The sequence below is a fragment of the Lepisosteus oculatus genome, chromosome 2 (genome assembly GCF_040954835.1).
Source record: "Lepisosteus oculatus isolate fLepOcu1 chromosome 2, fLepOcu1.hap2, whole genome shotgun sequence".
Classification (NCBI taxonomy): domain Eukaryota; kingdom Metazoa; phylum Chordata; class Actinopteri; order Semionotiformes; family Lepisosteidae; genus Lepisosteus; species Lepisosteus oculatus.
In genome coordinates, this window is record NC_090697.1 from 5,858,229 (window position 1) to 5,882,238 (window position 24,010).

The window sequence follows — 24,010 nt, forward strand, 5'->3', positions numbered from 1 at the left end:
TATGAGTCTAACTAAAAAACGTTAAATAATGTTGTTTGTTCTGGTTGTCCATAGGTTCAATAATACCCTTTATTGGTTTTCAAGAGATTATAAAACAATGCCAGGCATTATTTTCTCTGTTCAGAGAAGACTGAGAATTCAACTCCTTGTTTGAAAAACGATTGTTGAGCACACCAAAGAGCAATGGGTGAATTGCAGCACATGTTTAAATTATATGTTCACATAATTCCTGCTTTTGTTGTTAATTCTAATGTAAGACATCAGTTCTTTTCCTTTGGAGGCCGAAACAGGATATCCAAGAGAGCAAGATTCCATACTTTCTTTTAAATTAACCCTTTCAAAATGCTTTAGAAAGGTTGGTTCTCCTCTGTAAAGGTTTTATATGGTAGTAAGGATTACCAGTGACAAACAAGCTTGGTCAACTGTACAAGCATTGTTTTACTGAATACACTAAGGTAAGTTTTGTAAATTAGATTTTCTTCTTTGCTTCTGCTTTTAAGAGTACTTGAACAGATTCTGTAAAGAAATCATCATCCATCGTCGTCTTTCCTGATACTGTCTCCATCTCTCTCCTATTTTCACTAAGGAGGCTGAGTCTTTGAGGTAATCATTTCCTTGATTAACTTCTACTTACTTTCTGATCTTTTGTTAGTGGTTTAACACTTGTTTTTAGATCCCAAAACAGAGTAGCAATGCATATTTCACTTCACAGGTACGTGCCGCGATTTGCTTTTTAATTGGTGCTTTTTGAAGCCAGTGCGAATTGAATTCTTCATTGCAAAAAAATGGTCTTAAGGTGATGTTAGACACACTATTGTAACGTTGATGGAAATTGGGAGGGCACAGCTAATTGAGTGCAGTTTTTTCTTCTGCAACAAAGGTAAAGCTGAAGACAGATACTTGTGAATACTCAAAAGAGGTAATGACTGCAAATAGGGTCTGAAACCCTCTCCCTTTCAGATACACCTGAGATTGTAGTCTAATTTAACTGAAGAAAAGAAGAAAGAAAACACAACGTTTCGGCCGTGGAGCCTTCTTCAGGTGTCAGGTGCCTTCTTCAGGAGCCTTCGTTAGCCTTTTTCTTGTCACCTGAAGAAGGCTCCACGGCCAAAACGTCGTGTTTTCTTCTTTTTTTCAGCATGGAATAAACCTATTACTTGTTCCTTTGCAGCCTACGCATGCTGACGCAGCTACCCACCTAATTTAACTGAATGTAATTTAGTCGTTGTTATTAAGGAAGGAAAAGGAAAGAGAAAGAAAGAAACAAATAATCTTAATCCATGTTTAACATTACTAGAGTGTTCTTGAGTACAGCTGAAACAAAACGTTTTAACACAAATGTTGGCCAGTCCCAACTGTCCAGTGTCAATGATCCAAGAGTCACATTGCCATGTGTAAAACTAAAAATGTATTTGAAATGACCTCGATCTTACTCTCATCCTTCATCTCATCCTTCATAATTTCATCGTGCAATTATTATTTCATGAATGTGTTGCAATTTCTGTGGGGGCTGGGTGATATGGAAGTTTGCATTACTTAAACTGAACAGTAATTTAGAACTTTTACCAGGGCTTCCTTCTGTATATCACATTAATGGCAATGACATCCTGCATACACACGCAGCGTATGCTTGAGCGTACAGCCTCGACAACTCAGAGCGTACCCTAGTTTCTGTGACTGGATGGGACACCAGGCCATTGCACGGTGATCCCCAGCAAATGCTGGTAATTTTGTACAGCTCAGTGGGCAGGAGCAATGAGATTTGAGTACATGCCCAGGTAAAAAGCATGTAGGATCCATAGCAGAGGTGCACACCAAAGTCCTGACAGTAAGAAAACTGGTGAGCTCCCCTAAATCATTCTTTGACAGTGGTTTAACTACGTTAGATTAACAATGCAGTCAATTATTGTACGGCTGTGTGACATTGTCCTTCTGAATGTGCACTATGTTGCAATGTCTTGCAAAGGCCATTATTATTATCACTATTAATGGGAATTTAAACATTCTTATTCACACATTGAATACTCAGACTGAGCACTGAAAGAAGATAAATGTCAGCGAATGCTGCAATTATATCATCCTAGTTTAGTTTTAGCAAGGAGCACTGAACAGATTGTAAAACCAAAGGAAAGCATTGTGAAAACAAAGTAAATTCCTGAAAAGAAAGAAGAAAACCATGCTAAACCATGCATTAAACCCTCTGTATGCAGTTTAACGAATAGATGAGTGATTAGAATATGTAACAGTCATACCAGTCCTTTATTCAACAGTAACTTGAGAAATGCAGAATCATCGTCTGCTGATAGGCTGCAGTTTATCCAGTCAGGTGAGTAGGTTGTTTTGACAATGTGAGCCTCAAACACACAAACAAGTGTGTATTGTCATATATGAAGAACGTGAGGCTATACTACCTCTCCACATCATCAAACTCCCTCCACTTAATCGTTATAGGTCTAGTGACACACAGAAGACTAAAGGCTGTCTCTAATATTGTCTGTCAAGTTGTACACACATAGTCTTGTGGTAACAACGCAATTGACTTTCACATGACTTCCTTGTCAGTCTGGTATTTGACTTCATGTTTCTCTTTACTTCTTTCGATTTCCCCTTATCTCAAACTTGATACTGTCTGCAGCTATCTTGAAAAAAAAAAACAGAACAAAAACCGAAGGCCTGCATCCATGATTTTTCTCCTTGTAACACTTGATAAAGGTGTGTTAACACATATTACTTACCTCTGCACAAATGTGAAGTACTTTTGAACACATGGGCTCTGCTAGTTTCCTCTTTAAGAACTGGCAGTTGAAAATATATGCAAGGACCATGAGACAGAAGCCAGGAATCAAAAATATAACCTTATATTAAGAACTTGTAAATCTGTATAATTAAATCTGAACACCACGTTACAAAGAATAAATAGAAAGAAAATGCATTTTAAATACTAGTCTGTTATTTGCTCTGCTAGTAAGAAACTCTTTCCTGTTATTTTACATTTTCAAGAACTCGGAACCAATTTGTAATTGGTTTCTGACCCAATGACCATCTGGTTAGTTCCAAACATCCAGAAGAAATGTAAATGCAAAAAAAATAAGACTGTGCTCTTTGGCACAGCTGCTGATGGGCACAGGAACGGATTCTGCCTACAGATTCTGAAGTGAGACACAAAACATGTAGAAAATACTTGGGAAAAGTGACAAGAAATAAACCAAGCCCAGGCAAATGAAAATGATCATCTTTAATAAACACATAACACATTAGGGGAAAAATACCAAATAAAATATGATGCATCAGAAGCACACAAAGTATTTGCCAGCTCAGCCTCAGATACCATGTAGGGTCGGATTCATGGAGAAAGCATACTCAATACGTTTCGCTGGCTTGAAGGAGCTGAGAACAAACTGGCATTTCATTTTCATTATGTTTCAGTGGCCTTTTTTTAACATGCGTGCGAACATATGTAATAAATTGCTGTAAAACCGTTAGCATTGTTAACATTAAATGTATATTTGGATGGGAAAACAATCCCCAAGTCAGCTTTGCTGCGTCAGCGCTGAGAAAATTAGGAATCAGAAAAAAACATTTTCTTAATTGATGTCAGTAACAAACAAGATTGTGGTATAGTCAGCATAGTTAATTTACTAAACTTAGAAGCTAAGCAAACACTGTGCAAGCACTGTAAAGGCAAATTGAATGCTAGGGTACATAGTTAAAATGTTTTTTATTTAAATAAAAAAATGCTATGTTATATTGTGCAAGTAGTAAGACCTCATTTAGGATATTGGGCACCACATTATAAAAAAGCACTAAGCACATACATTCTGAATTAAGAAGGAATGTGTGGAACTACAGTATACCAATAGGTTAAATAAATCTTGCACAGACAAGACTACAGGAAGACCTGATTCAAGTACTCAAAATCCCCAAAGTCATCACAGTGAAGTCTTGAGAATGAATGGTGAAATATAAACCCCAGGACACAAATGAATGAATGAGAGGGCGTGAGTGAGAACGACTATAGATGGATATGCATTTAAAACTAAGAGCAGGAAGCAGGTCTTTACTCAGAGGGTTGCAGGGGTTTGTGAACAAGCTTTGCAGCAATGTTGCTGGAGGTATTATTCTAATCTGGCCCTCTCCCAGCGGCACCAAATCTGTCTGGTTTCTGACTCTCCTGACTTTAAATGGATTATAACCTGACTTGATAGTATTTAAATAGAACATTTTACTGCCAGGTCCCACGGTGTCCGTGAGATAATGATGATATAGTGCTTTTCTGGACACTCCACAGGTAATGGGGACTCCCCTCCACCAGTGTGCAGCCCCACCTGGACGATGCGACAGCAGCCATAGTGCACCAGTACACTCCCCACACATCAGCTCTCAGTGGGGAGGAGAGCAGAGTGATGAAGGCAGTTCAGAGATGGGGAGTATTAGGAGGCTATGATTGGTAAGGGCCAATGGGAAATTTGGCCAGGATGCCATACTCTTTTCAAGAAACACACATTTTCACAGAGAGTCAGGACTCTTTACAGACAGTTTGAAGTTTCATTTAAAGGACAGCGCCTTTTTTATAGTATAGCGTCCCCATCACTATCCTGGGGGCATTAGGACCCACACAGACTGCAGGGTGAGCGCCCCTTACTAGTTTCACTAGCACCTCTTCCGGCAGCAACCTTAGCTTTCCCAGCAGATCTCTCATCCAGGTACTGACCAGGCTCACACCTGCTTAATTTCAGGGGTTTGCCAACTGGTAGTTGCAGGGGAGTGTCAGTGCTGGCAGTGGAGGCTTGGTGTGTTGCTCCTGCCATAGTTAAAGGCCTGTTGCTTGTGGATTCCATTGTAGTTGCTTGACTATATTATAGTGATCCTTAGGCAGGGACTGTCTGGGGGTGCTATTTATATTTTTGTCTCCTATGTCATTTTGTGGGCAGTACAATGGTGCAGTAGTCAGCATTGCTGCCTCCCAGTGATGGGGACCTAGGTTCGATTCTGATCCTGGGCTGTTCTCTGCATGGTGATTGGATGTTCTCTCTGTGTTCACGTGGGTTTCCTCTGGGTCCTCCAGTTTCCTCACACAGTCCAAAAAAACATACTGTAAGTTAATTGACTTCTGGGAAAATTGACCCTAGGTGTCACGCCCTCTGCAGCCAGAGGGCGCTCCTTCTCTGTCCTGTCCCTTGTTTCCTGTCTGCTGTCCTTCCTGTCCCTCTCTTTCCCTTGGGCTATATATTTCCGGGTCTTGCACTCTGTCCTCGCTCAGCATTGACGTTCAGATGTCCTGAGACCCGCCTAGCACCAGGGCGCCCCACGTCCGCTACCTGAGGGCATAGGTTTCTATACGGCATTCCTGAACTCTTTGCACTAACGAGCCCGGGCCTTTTTCCTGTCTCGCCGCTACGCATATGGGTCTTTTTCCGCTCTCCTGATAAAAGAAAACACACAATAGGATGACAGTTCATACACAAAGTTTTCTGAGAACAGGATCTTTAGTTTTCCAAAATGCTGTGATGTGTCATCTGACCTTTAATAAACAATATTAATATTCAAAGCACTGATCTATTTAAACTATGCTATACTTGTAAAGAAAAGGACGTCAGAACTCATTGTTGTTTATGACATTGGTATTGAAAATGATTTTGCACCAGCAGCGTATCTAATCTATGCGTGTGATTCTCAGAAGCCTGTTCAATTAAGCCACAAAATGCTTTTAACATGTTATATATTGCTGAAAATTTTAAAATCAGTGTACAATATTTCCTAACACAGTTTCTAACACATTAGGAATCACCGTTAATACATACAATGGACAATTTCAGCTGTCAAATACACCCATGTCTTCATTCTGCAGGATGGGTTTCCATGAACACAGCTTGCCTTTTGATGCTTCAGCAAGAGCAAAGAGAACTAATACAGCTTCCAGAAATATCCTCACCATGGAAACTCATTGTTCAGTCTTAAATATGTCACAACTTATAGTCCTTTAATATGTTGGATATCTGCTGATGTTCTTAAGTTGCCTAGTAACAGACATTGCTGTGGTTCCATAACAAGTTGAAAGAAGAATGATGTTAAAAGAGAAACACACTTGGACAAGGTGATGTCTGAGGTACCTTTCTTATTCTGTTTTTGTGGTTATATTCAGTTTGATGGTCTGTCTTATTAGCGTGTTTAAAAGAAACAAATACTGACAACTAAAAATAATTAAAATTTTTAAATGAAAAAATAGAACAGACACTTGATCCAAAAGATTTTTTTAACTTTTCCTTCTTACTTAATATTACATGTTGAATAGTGCTCTCAAGAATTTCGTGTAATAATTCTGTGAGACATCAGACATTGGTGGAGCACAGAACTAATTACAATATTCCCCTTTTTAATAATCACTTCTGACTATGCCTTTTTCTTTATTATAAGACCAGCTGCAGTTTTGTCTTTCTCAGATCTTGACTGCAATTTTACTTCAATAAGGAGTAACTTCATAACTTAGCTCTGCTGCATGACAAAAACCCCTTTAAAAGTGAAACCAAACTTAACAGAAACCTTATGTTGTTTTGTCTGGTTTGTTTATAGAAATAAGATTGTTTCTTTATGGCGAAAAAAAATGTAATTATAAGGGCGAATCTTGTAATGATTTCTAAATACTTGGGTGACAAAATGCGACTCACTGCATGATCTTTCATCCAATACAAATGAACTATAAACTCTGCATGAATTTGTTAAGAAGTATCTCTTGTAAAAAAAACTAGATTAAAACTATTTCTGTTGACGATATTTGATTGCGTTGTAATTTCTTCTGATATACTGTATGTGATAAGTTATGTTCCTCTTTTTTTGACTACACAGAATTTCTCATGTTGACATGACAATTTATTGCGTAACAAAAAAAATCTTTAATATTATTCATTCCTCACGTTTCTTAATGTACTTAAAAAGGGCTTCTTTCACTTTAAGTCTCCATTTCTTTTTGACAAATGTCAATTTTAATTCACAACTGCACATGCAGAACACAAACACCTGCAATAACAGTTTCCTGTTTCTTACATTAGATTGTTATGTCTAGAGCAGAGAACAATGAATTTCACTGCAATTTTATCTGCTTACTCTTTTTTCAAATCATTTCTGACTCTGATAAAAAGGATGAAGTTTGTATATTCTCCCTGTGTTTCTTCTGGGTTCTCCAGTTTCCTCCCAAATTCCAAAGACATGCTGGTAGGTTTATTGACTTCTGGGAAAATAGAGATAGATAGATAAGACTTTATTGATCCCGAAGGGAAATTGAGGCGTTACAGCAGCCCAGCCCAAGATAACCAAGACAGACATCAGAATAGACTAAAATTAAAATAAACGCAGCAATACAAAATAAGATAGAGTTAGGTGTGTGCAAAATATGCTAATAGTCACTGTTAAACAAGAAAATATGTGCAAAATGCTCATAGGTATATGCAGATTGAAAGTACCACTGTATAAATAGTATATTAATACAGTGTCCAAAAACTACAATAGTGCAACATGCTGTTCATAGATGAGCAGATAAAGGGCTAACAGTCCTAGCCTAGGGCAGTGTTGTACACCCTGACAGCCGCCGGGAGGAAAGACCTGCGGAAACGTTCCCTTGAACACCGTAGCTGGAGCAGTCTGTTACTAAAACTGCTCCGCTGCCCAGTAACAGTCCCATGAAGCGGATGAGAGGCGTTGCTCATGATGGCTGTGAGCTTGGTCAGCATTCTCCTCTCCGCCACCACCTCCAGGAGGTCAAGGCTCAGCCCCAACACAGAGCCAGCTGTCTTGATGAGTTTATTGAGTTTAAATTGGCTCAGATGTGAGGGTGCGCCGGTGTGTGCTCTGAGATAGAATATCCAGGGTGAACCCTGATTTGTGCTCATTTCCTCCTGGGATAGGGTCCATAAAAATGGATGGATGAAAGTTATTTACTGTAAATCTTTGGCCTTGAAGCAGAGAAGAGAATCTACCATCTAGTCATTGGTATGTCAGATGAAGAGTCTGGAATCACACTCTTTCTCTGCACAGAAGAAACATCTTCACCATTTCCCCTCAAGAATGACAAGAAGGAGTTAGCATCATTTTTTGTCATTTGTTTAAGAGAGGGTGACACCTGAATACAGGAAAGGGAATGATAAAGGGGAGGAAAAGATATATCTTTAAAAGCCATTATCATAAAATCCAACACAATAGCTGTAGTCTTAGACAACAAATATTTTCTGTAAATTACATCTTGTGATGCACAGTGGAAGATGTATTATCACAGGGGGAATTTTGTTGTAACTGGAAAAGAAAGTTGTAGAGCATAAAATATGACACTGGAGGTCTTCCAGTGTCTTCCTATCTGTGGCAGAGGCATATCACTTAATTTTATACCATGTGATTTTTCCTTTATCTGTGGAGCTATCTATAAGAACACCATGGATACTATTGGATATGACTTTACAATAGCAGAATGCATCTAATTGTTGAAGGAGGTATTGATTGAATTTTGATGTAGAGTATTAATTTCCACTGTTCAAGGACAATTTGTATGTTACAGTAGTTTTGTGTGTCTTTCTTCAGTGCATTAATTCAAATACCCATCCAATATCTGAGGGTCACAGGCAGTAACCCTGTATACTCTATTCTAAAATTGCATTTAAGATTTATTTTAGTGATTAAGATAAACTAATCATCTCATCCTGCTGGTATCATTCCAATTCAATTTAACAAGATAAGAAATTCACCTGTGAGAAAAGAAACAATAATGAGAACATCTATATGGCAGTAGGATATCTTGGGCATAGACGTCATTGATGTATATAAAAGTTAGGTCTTGCTCTAATTTTTGGAATAAGCAACGGCAGTAATGAACACAAAGTATACCCTGTATCCACTGCATGCAATTTTCTGAATGTTTTTGACATAGTTCCTCCTAAATGCTTAATTTTGTAATTTGAGGTGGTAGGCATCCGTATATCAGTACATATGTATACGCTTCTTCTAATTGAGATCAATGCTCTAGTATAGTTCTGGTAGAGTGAGTAAACTAGATACATTTGCAGATGATACCAAAATAAAGGATTAGCAAACACCGCAGAAGAAACATTTCACAATGACCTTTATTGCAGGTATGTCCCTATTACACGCAGGTTGCAAAAACAAACTATAAATAAAAAATGGGCTATGCTAAGCTTGTGGAAAAGACAAACACCTGGCAGGTGACATTTAATTTTTAATTAATGCAAGGTGTTGCAATGCAGGTAGCAAATCCAAAATTCAAACTAGGAAAGGGTAGAAGAGGCTACATATACTGTAGCAGGAAGAGGCTACACCGAGTATGAAAAAAACTTGACACCTTTTCATCTTCTATAATCAGATGAGAAAACAATGACAAAGGCCAACAGAATGTCAGAATGTATACTATTGCTCGAAGCACAGAAGTTGAGTCAGGAGATATTGTGTCAAAAGAATACCCGGTTTAGAATATTGTGTTGGTTATCTATTCAAAAAGGTATTTCTGCTTTTGAATCAGTCCAGTGAAGAATGACTGGGTATATTTCTGTGCTCAAAGCAATGTTTACTCCCAACATAGAGGACTAAATCTTTCTAGTGTCACACGGTGAGATCTATAATGGGGACCTACAAGGTTTCAAAGTCCTCGAGGACACTGACAAAGCTGAGCCAATGAACGTCTTCAGTGTCAAAAGTGAAGCATACACCAAGGTACATGGATGGGAACTGGGAAGCTCATTTAAAACTGAAATCGTGAGTCAAATCTTAGACAAAGGTTTGTGGATATCTGGAACAAGGTACCCAACACTATTCTCATACCTGACACAAAGAACAACAGGACCAATTAGATATTAAAAACCAAATAAGTTACACGGGCCACTTGGCCTCCAACAATCAGCAAACATTTGTATGGACTTGTGTGTGCAACTAGTGAAACAGTTCTGCTTTTCCATTTATAGTACAACCTTTCTCTTTCTGATTTTATCAAGAGTTGACATTTTGCAACTATTTTCTTTACATCATACAATAATTAAGGATTGTAACTAAATCCATTTCATATTACAATGAGACTTAAACTGACAGTCATTTCTTCTGGTGTCTTTTCTCATGCTGTGTCATTTGTTTGGAGATTATATGAAAGGATTTTTGGTATTCTGTGGGCCTGAAGGCAGCAGCATTATTTCGTTAGTGCTCTGTGACATATCCAGTGTCTCTGAGCCAGGAAACCCCAGCCCATTGAACACAGAACATCCTCCTTAGACACACACAGTGTTTGGAACTAAGTGAAATAATCATGTTACATGTATTTCTTGATGATAATTGTTTGAGCTAACTTGCATTTCAGGAAATGAAACTGTTGTCATTATTGCTCCCTAGAGGGAAATCTAAACACTTCTATATAAACAATTAATGCCATAAAAGGGCATTAAGGCACAACACATGACTTGCTAGCTGTGGATGTGGTATCATCTACACAAAACGTTGCACTTCCTCAGCATTTCTGAAAAAAAAGAACTGAAATAAGTGTCTAAGGTTTTGTATTTGTGGTTTCCATGTGTATCCATTTCACTCAGGACATCGGGCGCAATGCAATAAAAAATCTGTCCTGTTCTCTGTTGTTTCTCTGAAAATCGGGCAAACATCATATTTTGTTGCGCCAATATGCAAATGTCAGGTAAATGTTCTCTACAGCTTTCTGCAGAAACGTCTAAGGATGTTCGCTTTCTTTCTGTTGAAAATATTCCAATCAGAGAACCTGGGCAGTAGACCCGAGGACGTTAGGTGACATCCATTTCTATTTAAATTGTGCAGAAAACAGTTCATGTAGTAAAGGTATAGTACTGTATTTACAGACCTATTTAATCTGTAATTTAACATTCATGTTTTGGCCAAAGCTGTTATTCAAAATCATGGGTGGTGAAACATGTCATAATTACCGAGTAATGTTTTATCTTTGTTTTAAAGACAAAGAAACAAAATGTATGTACATTTACAAAATAAAACTGCACATCAGCTGGTATTGCAGCTCATCAAGGCCTAATTGCAGCAGAGGGATCTAGTACCCTGTGTTCCCCATAATAATATGAATACCTCACATCTACTGTATACAATGCCTTATATCCATAAGAATTCAAAATAAATGGTAAAGAAAGGAATCAGCTTTTAAGTGGTGATGCACACCAGCTTTTACAGCTTGCTGCTCAGCAGGAATGGTGGTGAAGCAAGGAGTGATTCAGCAGTATAAACTAGAGGGGAAAGATTAGGTAGGTCAAACGTGGAGCACATGAGTTGAAGTTTAGATAGTACAGCTAGCCACAAAACTTTCTGACGCAGTTAATGCTAAAACATTTGGAACAATGACTAACCACAATCAAAATGCAGAGCCAAAGCAAACTTTGGGTACACAGCCCAACTCTGTTATAACCTTTATAGTGCTTGTATAGAAGGAAATTACATAAAGTGATGAGAGGTTTCACATTGAATTATAATTTCTATTAAGATAGTGTGTAAGATAGTGTGTGTCAAATGTTGACCTTAAAACCCATTCATAATTATTTATGATTATTCACTTGGTTCGTCTCTGGGTCCAGCAGTTTCAGCTGCCAACAGCTTTTTCAAGGGCTCTAGGAAAAGCTCAAAGTCATTGCAGCAAAGAGTCTGGAGAGCCCATTGGATGGCAGACCTCGTGTAGTTATTGTGTCGAAGGGAAAACCATCAAATACTGACCTCTACTCTCTGAAGCTTTGCATGAAGTCCTACTGCTTATGTTCACGTGAAATCACTGGCGTGAGCACGAGTATATGTGTTTTTCCAATACAGTGAAAGGAAAACATTGGATTATCTAAAAATAAACTAGATATTTTATTTCGTATTAACCTCCACCCATCCATGCATTTTCTAACTGTTTCACCCCAGTTGAGAATCATGGGGGAGCCAGAGCCTATCCTGGCAAGCAACAGGCGTGAGGTGGGATGCATCTTGTGTGTCAGGCACACACACACACACACACACACACACACACACACACAGGGGCCAATTTTTTCAGGAGCCCATATTAATCTCACGATCACAAATTCAAATTGCTTGACTCTGTGGTCCCAGTACTTTTTAAAAAACACCATACTGTTGGTACAGAGGGAAGGAGGTTTCTCCTGCGGTGGTTCAAACCACCTGCACAATGTGGGCTGAAATCATACCTCATGATGCCTACTTGAAGAAGCATTAAGTTGATAAATGTTCGGGATTGGTATTTTCTGCTCCTAAAGCTAGGGCTCTTTCTATTCATTTAGGTCTAATCATTGGAAATTCACTGACGTGTTTGGAGGGTAGCAAACTGTATTCTCGGGAGCCCTGTAAAGATTCGATAAGCTTTTCAATATGGAATCATTTCCTGTTGCTGATATCCCATCACTACACACCCTGGTCTAGAAAATGTGTTCATTTTCTTATTGTGTGAGAACCCGGATGACAAGAGCTTGCATACATTTCAGGACCTGAGGGAGGTTTGTATTCTCCCTGTGCTTTCCTGTTATATATGTCTCTAACTGTGTAGCTCAGCTCCTCTCACCTGTGGGGGGTGCCATGGGATACTGCCTAGCTAGTAGCTGATTTATTTGTTTGTAAATTCATCACAAGGGTTGAATCCTGTCTCATCAGAAGCTGTATATTAGTAGACCACTATGAAGAAGAATCCTAGTGAACTAATTCAGGATGTCCTACACCACAGAATATACAATGTATGATCCCAGTGAGCTGCAAGATAAAATTATTAGTCACAGCCCTGGATGTAGCTGGAATCGTACAATTAACAGCAGATCTACCACCTGATTTGGGACTGGACAATTCCTTGGAAAACCAGATAGGTACTATAAGTGATGCTGGGAGACCAGAATTTCAAGGTCCTCTAAGCAATAGAAGAGTAATAATAATAATAATAATAATAATAATAATAATAATAATAATAATAATAATAATAATAATAATAATAATAATAATAATAATAACAACATCTATATCAGTAGCGAAGCAATTGAACAAAAGCAATTCAAAGAGAAAAAACAGTATTAATGACAAATAATAAACATCTGCTTGTTGATGACACTTGATGACACTGTTCAACACTGAGGTTTACTGTTTCCAAGACATGGGAACAGCCCATGTCAACATTGTCATCACATCACATTGATTATTTGGCTTATACTCAATGTCATACTCATTCATCCAGTAAAGCTGCAGTTTTACTTTTTTTTTTCCGGAGATCCAGAGATATATATAGCAATAGCATTCTTACAAGATTTAGACCATTTATCTCTACATATAAATCAGTAATTGTTGAGAACCCATTCTGGGTCATTCTATTAAAACAATTGATTATTTTATCTCAGAGTCATTGAAACTGACTCGAGACCACAAGTTGATGCAAAGAGATTACACTGTGTTTGCATTGAAAAATACAGTTGTTTTAATCCTGTTGTCAAAAAAGTAAACAGCGAGAGTTTTTAGCTATTATACTGTTAGTACTTAACTGTTTTTATTCAATGATTTTTAAGGAAACAGAAGCAACAGTACTCTCCGTTAACAACTGAAGCCAATAATTCTCGTAAATGATAGAATTACTATAAATGCTCCTTTGAAAATTGAATATATTTCCTATTCTGTGTTAGCTCTCAGTGTACCAAGCTCTCCAAAAAAGCTATTGTTAGATACAGTGTGCCTGCAATATATTTGAATATGTTCATATGGAATTGTTTGTTTGTGATGCGCAATGTTTGGTTTCGGAAGTCATGATATGCAAGAGGATAGCCTGTTATTCTTCATTCTGTGTGAAACCTCAGCCGTACAGTATATTCTCTAATTGAAGAGTGCTTTCAACAGGATTTGTTCAGCACTATAAATGTTTAAACCCTGAGATTTAATTGTACTGGAAGAGACCAGAGGCAGCTGTAGCATTGCAGAGGACAAATAAAGACTAATTAACCCAGAGTTGTGTAAATGAAGATGAATATTAAATGCCTTGTACAGCATAAAAAAACTGTATCAATAGAAGTTACAGCCTTTGACTCAGTCCGGGGACAGTAAGGGACCTTACAGGGCCTACCTGCATCCCGTTCTCTGCCTCAGCACAGCCCTCATTAAAAACAATAGAGCATATTGTATAGTACAAGTGAGCAGCGTTATAAGAATGTAAAAATAGCCACGCAGAGAATACCTAAATCATTTGTAACTGAAATGAAATATGCATGAATGAAGTACTCTTCATTAATGTCTCAGCCAAAGAAGCTGCTGTACTGTATGTTTAAATATGTTGATGCCATGACTTTGTTTTTAAGAGATAAGAATCACAGGGGTACCTTTCAGACTTCTCAATTCTTCACACCTTCTAGAATCGAGTATCAAAACGTATTAAAAATTGTATAATTGTTACCTTATCTAAAGCCTATGTTTTTTCCAGTCGCTGCTGCTCATCCTTTCTGATGAAAATTAAATGTATGTATAGAATGATGCAAATGCAGTTTCTTTATCACATTATAGTTTATAGTTTTATCAAATGTTATTATTATTTCTCTTAATACTATTATGTCTTTTAACTTGTATCACTTTTTCGGAATGTAATCTGTTTTACATGCATTTTTTTAGATTATACGCTAGAAAAAAACTTGTATATATTAGATTATATACTGTACAGTAGAAGAACCATTTAAAGACTTATGCCAGTTTGGAATAACATGCATGAAAAGGTAGTGTTTAGAGTAAAGAAAAAGTAATCAATATGAAATGTGAAATGCAAACGAAAACATAAAGCTGAGAAATTTAGAAGAAAGGCCTGAAATGTAAAATCAGGAACTTGAGCGTTTCCTACACGCAGTTGCAGGTCATACATGAAATCTTACTTCAGCATAATTTTTATCCTTAGATGGGATTGAAAGCTAGTGTTATTCAGCATAATAAGATGTCTCAACGAAGAAGGGTGTTTAGTCATCATCTTAATGGTAGACATGCTGTAAGAGAGACTAAAGGGTATCCTGACACATCTTATCTTCTGGTCATTGGCAATTAAATCACCCATGACACTCTCATCAGGGAGCCCCTGAACATCAGGGAGACTCTGCATGCTGGCATGTGTTGCCCCTCTGTGCCACAGGAAAGGTGGAATTTGTAAGAGATCGGTAAAATGGAAGGGATAGGGCTTCACCTCACGCTCATTAAATTGAATGTACAAAGCAATCCTTTGTACATTTTTCTTATATTTTAAAGGCCAAGCGCCTCTTCTCTGCATACATTTACTAAAGATCTGGCAGCTTCCAGACACCACTGCAACACTTAACACTCTCTACCTCAAGATGTTGATTAAGAACATGGGTGACCACTTTTGAAAACATAGTTTCATCAGTTAATGTCAAATGAATCTTACACTTCATATTAAAAGGCAACAACCTATCTGACAGTGTATCAGAAAGAACTAACAATGGATTCCTGTAACACAGCAGTTCATGCAGAATGTTTGCTTTTATGATTTATTCCATCAGTGGATTCCGCAAGAGTCTGAAAAGGTTGGACTTAGAGCTGTCTTTTTCACAAGTATGTCCATTTCACGACGCAGACTTCACAAAATGGTGTATTTTAGCATGACAAAAATCTGCACTCTCCAAACAAATTCATAGAATTGCTCTGGCTGTAAAACCCCAATAGTGAGTGTTGAGTTTAGCTCTTTGCATTGGTAGGCATACACAACAATAATGTTCACAGATTGAGAGGTTTCCTAGGTAACATATTTTCTTGAGAGAATATCTTGAGGTTATCTCTTTGAACCAAATACCCCATCGGATTTAAACTCAAAGCTGTTTGTGTCCTTGCTCATTTTAAAAGTTTTCTGGACACCGATCTACCTTTTTTAAACATACGGTGCAGTTTGTGATGAATTAATGGTATTACTGAATAGAAATTTGGGTGGTGGTCAAATTCTATCTGAGATGGTTGTATCCCAGCATCACTCATGTACACGCCTCTCCAGTTACAAAACTCCACAGAAAACAAGCAGCTCTTGCTGCTCACAGACCGAGCAGGGCTTTTGTCCCCCTTCTAGCTCTCTCTCTTTCTAATCCAGCCTTCCCTGCTCTCCTTTCTCCCCTTCAACTTTCCATTTCCGGTCGAACATTCAACCCACCACACCTACGGCCCCAGGCTGTATTATACAGTTTGGCCTGTCTCTCCCCTGTCCCCAATCCTTCTTTGGTTGCCCACCACAAGACCCCCCAGGTGCTGATCCCCACTGCGCCCCGCGGGTATTAGTGCAGTCTGTACCAGATCTGCTGCACCCTCATTCATCCCCACGCTGGCCCTAGCCGGGTCCAAGCAGCTACAGTAATGGGTTCCCATCTTCATTTCCCCATCCTTTTGGCTGGTGTCCAACTGGTCAGTGTCGGCCCTCAACTCTTTTCCAGCCACATACATAGCTAATATTCCTTCTCTTTAGCTAGAAATACATTCCGCTCATCTAGCTATCTCTTCCGCTTTTCACTTACTTTTTGGGTTGCCCAGTGTCTTCTGCTTCCCACCACAGCGTTCCAATCCAATCCAACCTGTCCTGCTACTGCTATAAGAATAATATTGATAATTCCTTACTCTTATATAGCACTTTTCTGGAATCTTCACTCACAGGGCTTGACAGTTAATAGGTCAAACTGCACCAGTACACTCCCCACACACCAGCTATGTGTGAGGAGGAGAGCAGAGTGATGAAACCAGTTCATAGGGGATTATTAGGAGGCCATGATTGGTAAAGGCCAGGGGGAAATGCGTTACACGCACATCCTGCTTGGCTCTGGAGAAACCACAGCCAAACCATCTTGCTTTTAGCTTAGTGTTAGAAATTTACCTTTGTGTTTTGGGGCTTCATTTGGGGGGATGTGATGGTGCTGATGTTCGCCTAAGTGTAGTCATGTCCACAAACTGGCGAGTTAAAGCCGAAGCACTAAGTGAGCTATCTAATTATTCACAGTTTGTTTTATCAATATTATAATTTGACAGAACAACTGAACACGCATGTCGCAACCATTCGTTTTTGTCAAGACTAATTAATTTGGCATTATATTGTTACGGATCCAGCTGGCAGCAATTAACCTATTACTTCACCACACCCCTTCCTTTACTATTTAAACCCTCTCCACACAGCATTCCAGGCTCATAATTAGAGACATATTCCTCAGCATGAGCTCTCGCCCCCTTACAACTCTCCCTCGCTGGAAAGTCTTTTGTTACTCTCGTGGACTCTGACCTAACTAGCCCGTTTGACTACGATTTTGCCTACCCCTTCACTGGACTCGTTTTTTTTTCCGCTCTAACATATATTTGCTTTGAAAAATAACCAGGAATATATTATTTACGTTTGAGCTGACTGCAGCCATTCTGTTTCGGGTGGAGTACGTCCCACACTGTATCAAGCTTTTGAAACAGTTCCAGTTTCTTAAAGCGGTGATATGATTCTAGGGGAGTTCATCAGTTTTACTTCTTTTGACAGCCCGGGGTGAGTTGCTCTATAAGATGAGATCACTTTATTGGCCATATACAATTTCTTGCATTAGGAATTTGTCTTTTCACAAACCCCAGGTTGCTCTCCATGAGACACACTGACAGGGAGAGAAGCTGGGGGTCATAGCACAGGGTCAGCCATTTATACTGCATCCCTGGAGCAGCTGGGGTGAAGGGTTTTGCTAAGGGGCCCAGCGGAGTAGGATTCCTCTGCTTGCAGCAGTATATGAACCAGCAACCTTCCAGCCACAGGCGCAGATCCTTAGCCACAGCACTCAGCTTCATGAAGCAAGCTTTAATGATCTGGTGTGCATGAACACCATGAACGTGGGACTTGCCAGTTCCTCTGTCCCATGATGCTCTCCCTCTTCCACTAGCTCCATCTGTAGTACATTTGCCTTGTCAAAGAGGAACTGAATTTTATGTCTTTAGCAGATGCAGTTTGACCACTGGGAGGCCTTCAAGCTGCTCCACAGCTGTAGATTTCTGTTTTAGGAAACATTTTCAAGGTGGATGTTTTGTAAGATTTTGTTTGTGTAAAACAATGGATCTTTGTGTGTTTTGAAGGGGAGAGCTGCTTGAATGAATCGGCCTGCCTGCGTGACATCAGCACAGATGATCAGCTTCACCAGAGGTTTTGAGCCTCAGAATTAGTCACTAACGATCAGCATTGCGTTCCACTCCTACACGAAGGCTGAAAGCAGTAAAACGCAAACAGTGTAAGTTCAGTTTTATGCTCTTTGAGGAAAATAGCTTGCTTTGTAAGATCACTTTATCGGCCATACACAATGTCTTGCATTAGGAATTCATCTTTTCACATACCCCAGCCTGCTCTCCATGAGACACAGACAGGGAGAGAAGCTTGGGGTCAGAGTGCAGGGTCAACCATTCATACAGCACCCCTGGAGCAGTTGGGGTTCAGGGCCTTGCTCAGGGGCCCAACAGCGTAGTGGGATTTGAACCAGCAACCCTCCAGCCACAGGTGCAGATCCTGAGCCATAGAGCCACCACTCCACCCTTTTTCATGGAAAACAATTTTCTCTCACTTTTCCTATAGCTCAAGTATTTTAACTGTATAGAAGGAAACAAAGACAAAAAAACATTCTACTCTATATACCAATTGTTTTTCGATGTACTGTTGTGCCACATTGTAGCAGATCTCTGCAGGATTCTTGGGGTTAAGCGCAGTGACACCATGCAAGGCTTAAGTGCAATTCCATGTCTGAATTAAAAATAATTTAAAAACAAAATATGTGAGATTGTAAATCTAAACAGAATGTGGATCCTGCTTCATTTAAAAAAGCTACAACAGTCTTAGAAGGTCAGTATGAATGTTTATTAAATGTAATAAATACTATAAATCTAGGTAAATTAACTTCAATTGAAGAAATCATCACACAAGCCTAGGTAGTTTGTATAGTACAGTACATACTGTAGGTAATTTCTACACCTGAGCCAGAACAGCTCATCAGGCAAGAGCTCATCCTGGTTTCCATGAAGTTAAGGTCACAATATAGCATGTGACTTCCTCCCTGGATAGAACACCAGTTCATCACAGGATAACCACCGACAGTGCTGGTCTGTCATGAAGCGTTTTTTCAGGACCCTCTGCAGACGATAGAATCTGGGAGTGAAACAAACACAGGGAAAAGAAGACTAGGAACGGGGCTGGTGTAACGGACAGTTCTTTCCGGACCCTATGCGGACGACACAATCTGAAGAAGTGGGAAGCAGCAGGAAAAGGTCATGCAGGAATACGGGGCTGAAAACAGGGGGTTGTGTCCAAAGTGTGCTGGTGCACGGGGGAGGTGTGGCTGAGGCAAACAATCCAAAAGTAATCCATAGAGGGAATCCAAAAACACCAGAATAAGTCCATAGCCAGGTGATCCATCCAAACAAGGAATTAAAACCATGAACCGGGTCAGAACCGGCGGACAGGGAACGGGAACAGAGATTAAAACCTTAACGGGACCAGGCGCTTCCAGGTCCCGGACTCGCACGGTGCGGAAACCAGATGCAGAGCCAGGATGAGCGTCAGCTCCTGGCTTTTAAGGTGGGCTGGGAAAAGGGGTCAGGTGCACAGAATTAAGTCTAAAGTGAAAGAGCTGGAGCACCCTTAAGGAGGGGGGACTGTAATCGTGACAGCTGGTAGATGAACAGGGGGGCGTGTCGACAGTGTGCTGGTGCTTTGGGGGGCCTGGCCAAGGCAAACAAGTCCAAAGGGAGTCCATAGGCTAATCCAGGGTGAGCAAAAGTCCAGAGCCAGGTAATCCATTCATGACAGACAGGACGAAAGTTAAAAAGCCGGCAAGGGATCCGGTGAAGGGTCAGGAAAAAATATGGGGTAACATGGCCAGGGGCACCAAGCCCCTGACCCAGATGGTCAGGACGCCATTGCGAAGCCTGTGCCATCGGGCCACTTCCATCTTCCATCTTCCAAAGTAGAGGCAAGAATGGTAGGAGTGTCTGGCTTTTGTAGGGAGGGGCTGGATAGGAGTCAGGTGCAGGAAAATCATCACAAATAAGAAAGAGCTGGAGGGACTTACGATCGTGACATGGTCCCCATTTAATCAGGTGGGTCCAGACCAGAGACACTGGGGTAAACTACCTCACTTAGGGTACAACAGCAGTGTGTGCAAGACGAACCTGAATCCACAAGTCACCAGCTACAAGTCCAGAGATTCACCCTCTGCTCTATGTTATACGTTATACAAACACATTATATTTCTGCTCTGTCTGCTGTCCTGGCACCATTTTATGATGCAGATTTGGGAAAAAACGTTTTGACTCTGCAAAACATTCACAAGGATACAGCATGTAAAAATAATGCTAGTATGTGTTACGGAAGTATTCTTTCAGGACCCCATGCAGGCGACACAATCCAGGGATGAGTGGGGAAAACACGGGGGGAAAAGCATGCGGGAGTCGGGAATGAAAACAGGGGGCATGTCCATGATGCGCTGTGTTCGGGGGAGGTGTGGCCGAGGCAAACAATCCAGGAGAAAGTCCAAGGGGGAATCCAAACGGAGGCAAAAGGTCCAAAACCAGGCGGTCCATCTAAGACAAACAAGATTTAGGAACCGGAACGGGCGCTTCCAGGTCCCGGACTCAACTGCTATGGAAACCAGGGCAGAGCTCGGAATAGCGTCAGCGTGTGGCTTTTAAGGGGGAACTGAAAAGGGGCTGGAACAGGGAGCAGGTGCTGGAGATGAATAACAAACTAGGAAGGGCTGGAGCTCCCTTAAGAGGAGGGGTTACGAATGTGACAGTATGTGCTCAGCCAGCACACTCGTTTCTAAACAATACTATTAATCAAGGGATAACTTTCTTGTGTAATTCTTATTGCTGATTGTTGTAATATAAGTAATTTTAACCTAAACAAAAATAATGGGATGATTATAGTATTGCACCTCAATAATAGATCTGTTGGTTTAGAAAAGTATCAAAAGAATTGCAACTACATTTAAAATGAAAATGTGGTAAAACATAAAGTGTGCGAGTCATCTACATCATTAGCAGAAGAATTAAGAAATGCAACATATTGCACTTGATTACATCATGTTAATGCATTTTTTTCATACCAGTATGATGCATTGTGTGAATGTATTATTGAGAGAAAATACTAATGCTCAAGTCCACCATAATTAGAACTCCTGTTGTTGACTTTGCAGACTAGACTGAGCTTGTTTCACTAAAGTCATTCCCAAAATAGAACCTTATACTGTTGCTACGGTCACCAAACTAGATCATGAGATTTCATTTGGTCCCAGTGAGTATCTACCAGTGAATCAAACTCTTAATAGCACTCATGGGTTTTTACCTTAGCATTAAGAACAAACAAAGATTCTTGCTGATATAATCATCCCGTTCCTATGTTAGAACGCAGTTCACCAAATATAAAAGACATTTTTTTCTTTTTATCTTTGGGCTGTTCAAAGGGCTGTAATTTCAGGTCCAAAGAAATTAAACCTCTAACCTTCTAAACCTCAAACCTGTTTCTCAACTTATAATTGTGCTACATGACACACCTCAGCGTATTTTTACAATAATCTCTGAGATGCGAATACCCCTACAAAAGACTTTATGAGGGTTAAATTCTTACGCGATGTGTTAAAATATCAACCTAAATTACAGAAAATGACTTTTACAGTTCTCACACAGATCGTAAGGTATGACAATACTGCAGACAAAACATCTGTTTTGGTTATCTGTTACTAGAAATTCTTGCAAACAGATTGGAAATATGACAGAAACAAACAACACAGCAAACATGGTCAATACCTAAAATATATATTATTACGTTTAAATTTGAATAACCTTATTAACCCCCTCACTTCTCAGGAAGGGATTTCATTTCCTTCCCCTTAAAGAAAAACAAATCTGTGATTGCTGCCCTCCAGCACCACTCCCTCTAAGCGCATGTTGATTAAAACTGGGCCTCAGGATTTTGTGCTGAGGCCAGCACTTACCATCCCCAGAAAATTGATTGCTCTTACTTGCTCTCTCTCAGCTATTCCATGAACCCAAACTGTTCAAATACCTCTGTGGGCCAGTTTTCATTATGCTGGTGGAATGCAGATTAAAAAATAAATATCTAGCACACCATTTTTTATCTTTAAGTGAACACCATATTCTGCACTTACAGAATATGGTCTGTTGATTGATTGGCACCTTAAGACTTTTCAATTGACTTTCCAATACATTAAGATTCTGCACAGGAACAAAACACTTTACTAGTTCCCTGAACAGTTCCCTAGCATACTTTTTTGCTTTCTAATACAATGTGGGAAATTTGCTTTCTAAGATTTTAATGGCTTTCTATTTGCTGCTTCTGAGAATGAGGTTGACCTTCAGAAAAAGAACAATAATTTTTTGCATATTTCCACAGATGGTTTAGCTCATTTTTCAACAGATACAGACTGGAGTTCCGCAGCTGAACTTCTCTTTGGAACAGGAATCTTCAAGCCACTGAGCGGCATGTTGCCAGTATTGCTTCTCTGAGGAAACTGGGTAACTGTCTCATGGAGAAGAGTTTGGATTTGGCCCCTACCAAAGGGCGGGGCTTATGTCATCTTCTGCACAGCCCCCAGGAAATTCAACAAGTAGGGGGTTACCATGTCTGTTCCCCATTGATTATTTATTCCACACTCTGCCACACTGCCTTTCTGTGTCTTTACATTGAAGGTAAACCAATGTAAAAAGTCAGTTCTGTTCAATTGCAAAATATTTATTTCCTGTGAATTTCCAATTGAGTTGGAAATGCGTATACAGTGTATGCACAAGCATTCATTATATGCAAAATGTCATTTATGTATTATTATTATTATTATTATTATTATTATTATTATTATTATTATTTCAGGGTGATGTCTGCCTGTCTTTGTGGAGTTTGTATGTTCTCCCTGTGTTCACATGGGTTTCCCCTTCTGCGTTAAGCACTATGAGATCAGTAACAGAATAGAAAAATTAAATTCTAAGCACTGAATTATACTTAATACTTAATACTTTATACTATTTACTATACTATTACTTCTAAATATAGTAATAATCCCTATTAGTTTCTAAAGGGCCCCTCAATTTCAATTTCGTTTTGTCTTCTGAAGGGAGACAGATTTCATCACATGGCCCTGCCTTGATAATTTCCTGGGTCTGTGAAATAAAACAGCTGATGTGGAGCTACACTTTCTGAAAGCAGACCAAAAGAATTATTGAATTAAGAATAAGAATTATTGTCATCGTTATCACATTTAGTATTCATTCTTTTTTGTAAATAATTCATGAAGATGAATACTTTCATATTTTAGCTGAAATTTATCCATGACGTAACAGTAACATAAGAGTATTATGAGATATACTGGAAAACCTTTTTTAATATTTCATTCAAATAGAAAATAAATTGACTTCATGTTCACTTATGAAAAAAAAACAATGTTCTTTGCTTTTTCTGCACAATACACAATTTAAATGAACACTATTGTCTCCCGTGGTATTTATAACTTAATTGGTGTTCATTTGGTGCATCTGTGATCAAATTACATGAGCAGTCAGGAAATTATTTACTTTTGACTGTGGTGGAATCCATTTTCTCCGGTATGTAATGCAATTTTAAAATTCTTTTTAATCTGCAAAGGCTTTTTATTAATAATTTATGTTATCTGTTGGCTTTTCTAAGTAGGCAGCAGAGGCCAGGAGACTGTCAGGGCTAACCCTTGTCTCATTAAAATCTGAAGCCATGTTCTCGTTTGTCTACGATAGGACATTTTTCGAAAATGAATGTGGTCTCCTGATCCGAAGGTTCAATGAGTAGCATCTTAATTACCATTTTGGAAATGACACTTAAAAATGCTCTGTGGGCACTGTAAAAGGAAATGGCACATTCAGTTTTTAAGGAACATAAGAGAGCTTACAAATGAAAGGACGTCACTTGCTCCATCTCACTCATGTGAGTGCAAGCAACGAATTAATCTGAGGATCACAGCCTGCC

General features: G+C 39.3%; 1 long non-coding RNA gene across 1 annotated transcript; it reads left to right on the forward strand.

Moving 5' to 3' along the window:
- The first annotated feature begins 407 nt into the window (after window positions 1–407).
- LOC138225587 (uncharacterized) lies at window positions 408–18,265 on the forward strand. The gene is made up of 4 exons (XR_011184043.1): window positions 408–603; window positions 4,289–4,447; window positions 5,849–6,106; window positions 18,094–18,265. It is a non-coding gene; the product is annotated as an uncharacterized lncRNA (long non-coding RNA).
- Window positions 18,266–24,010: the final 5,745 nt, after the last annotated feature.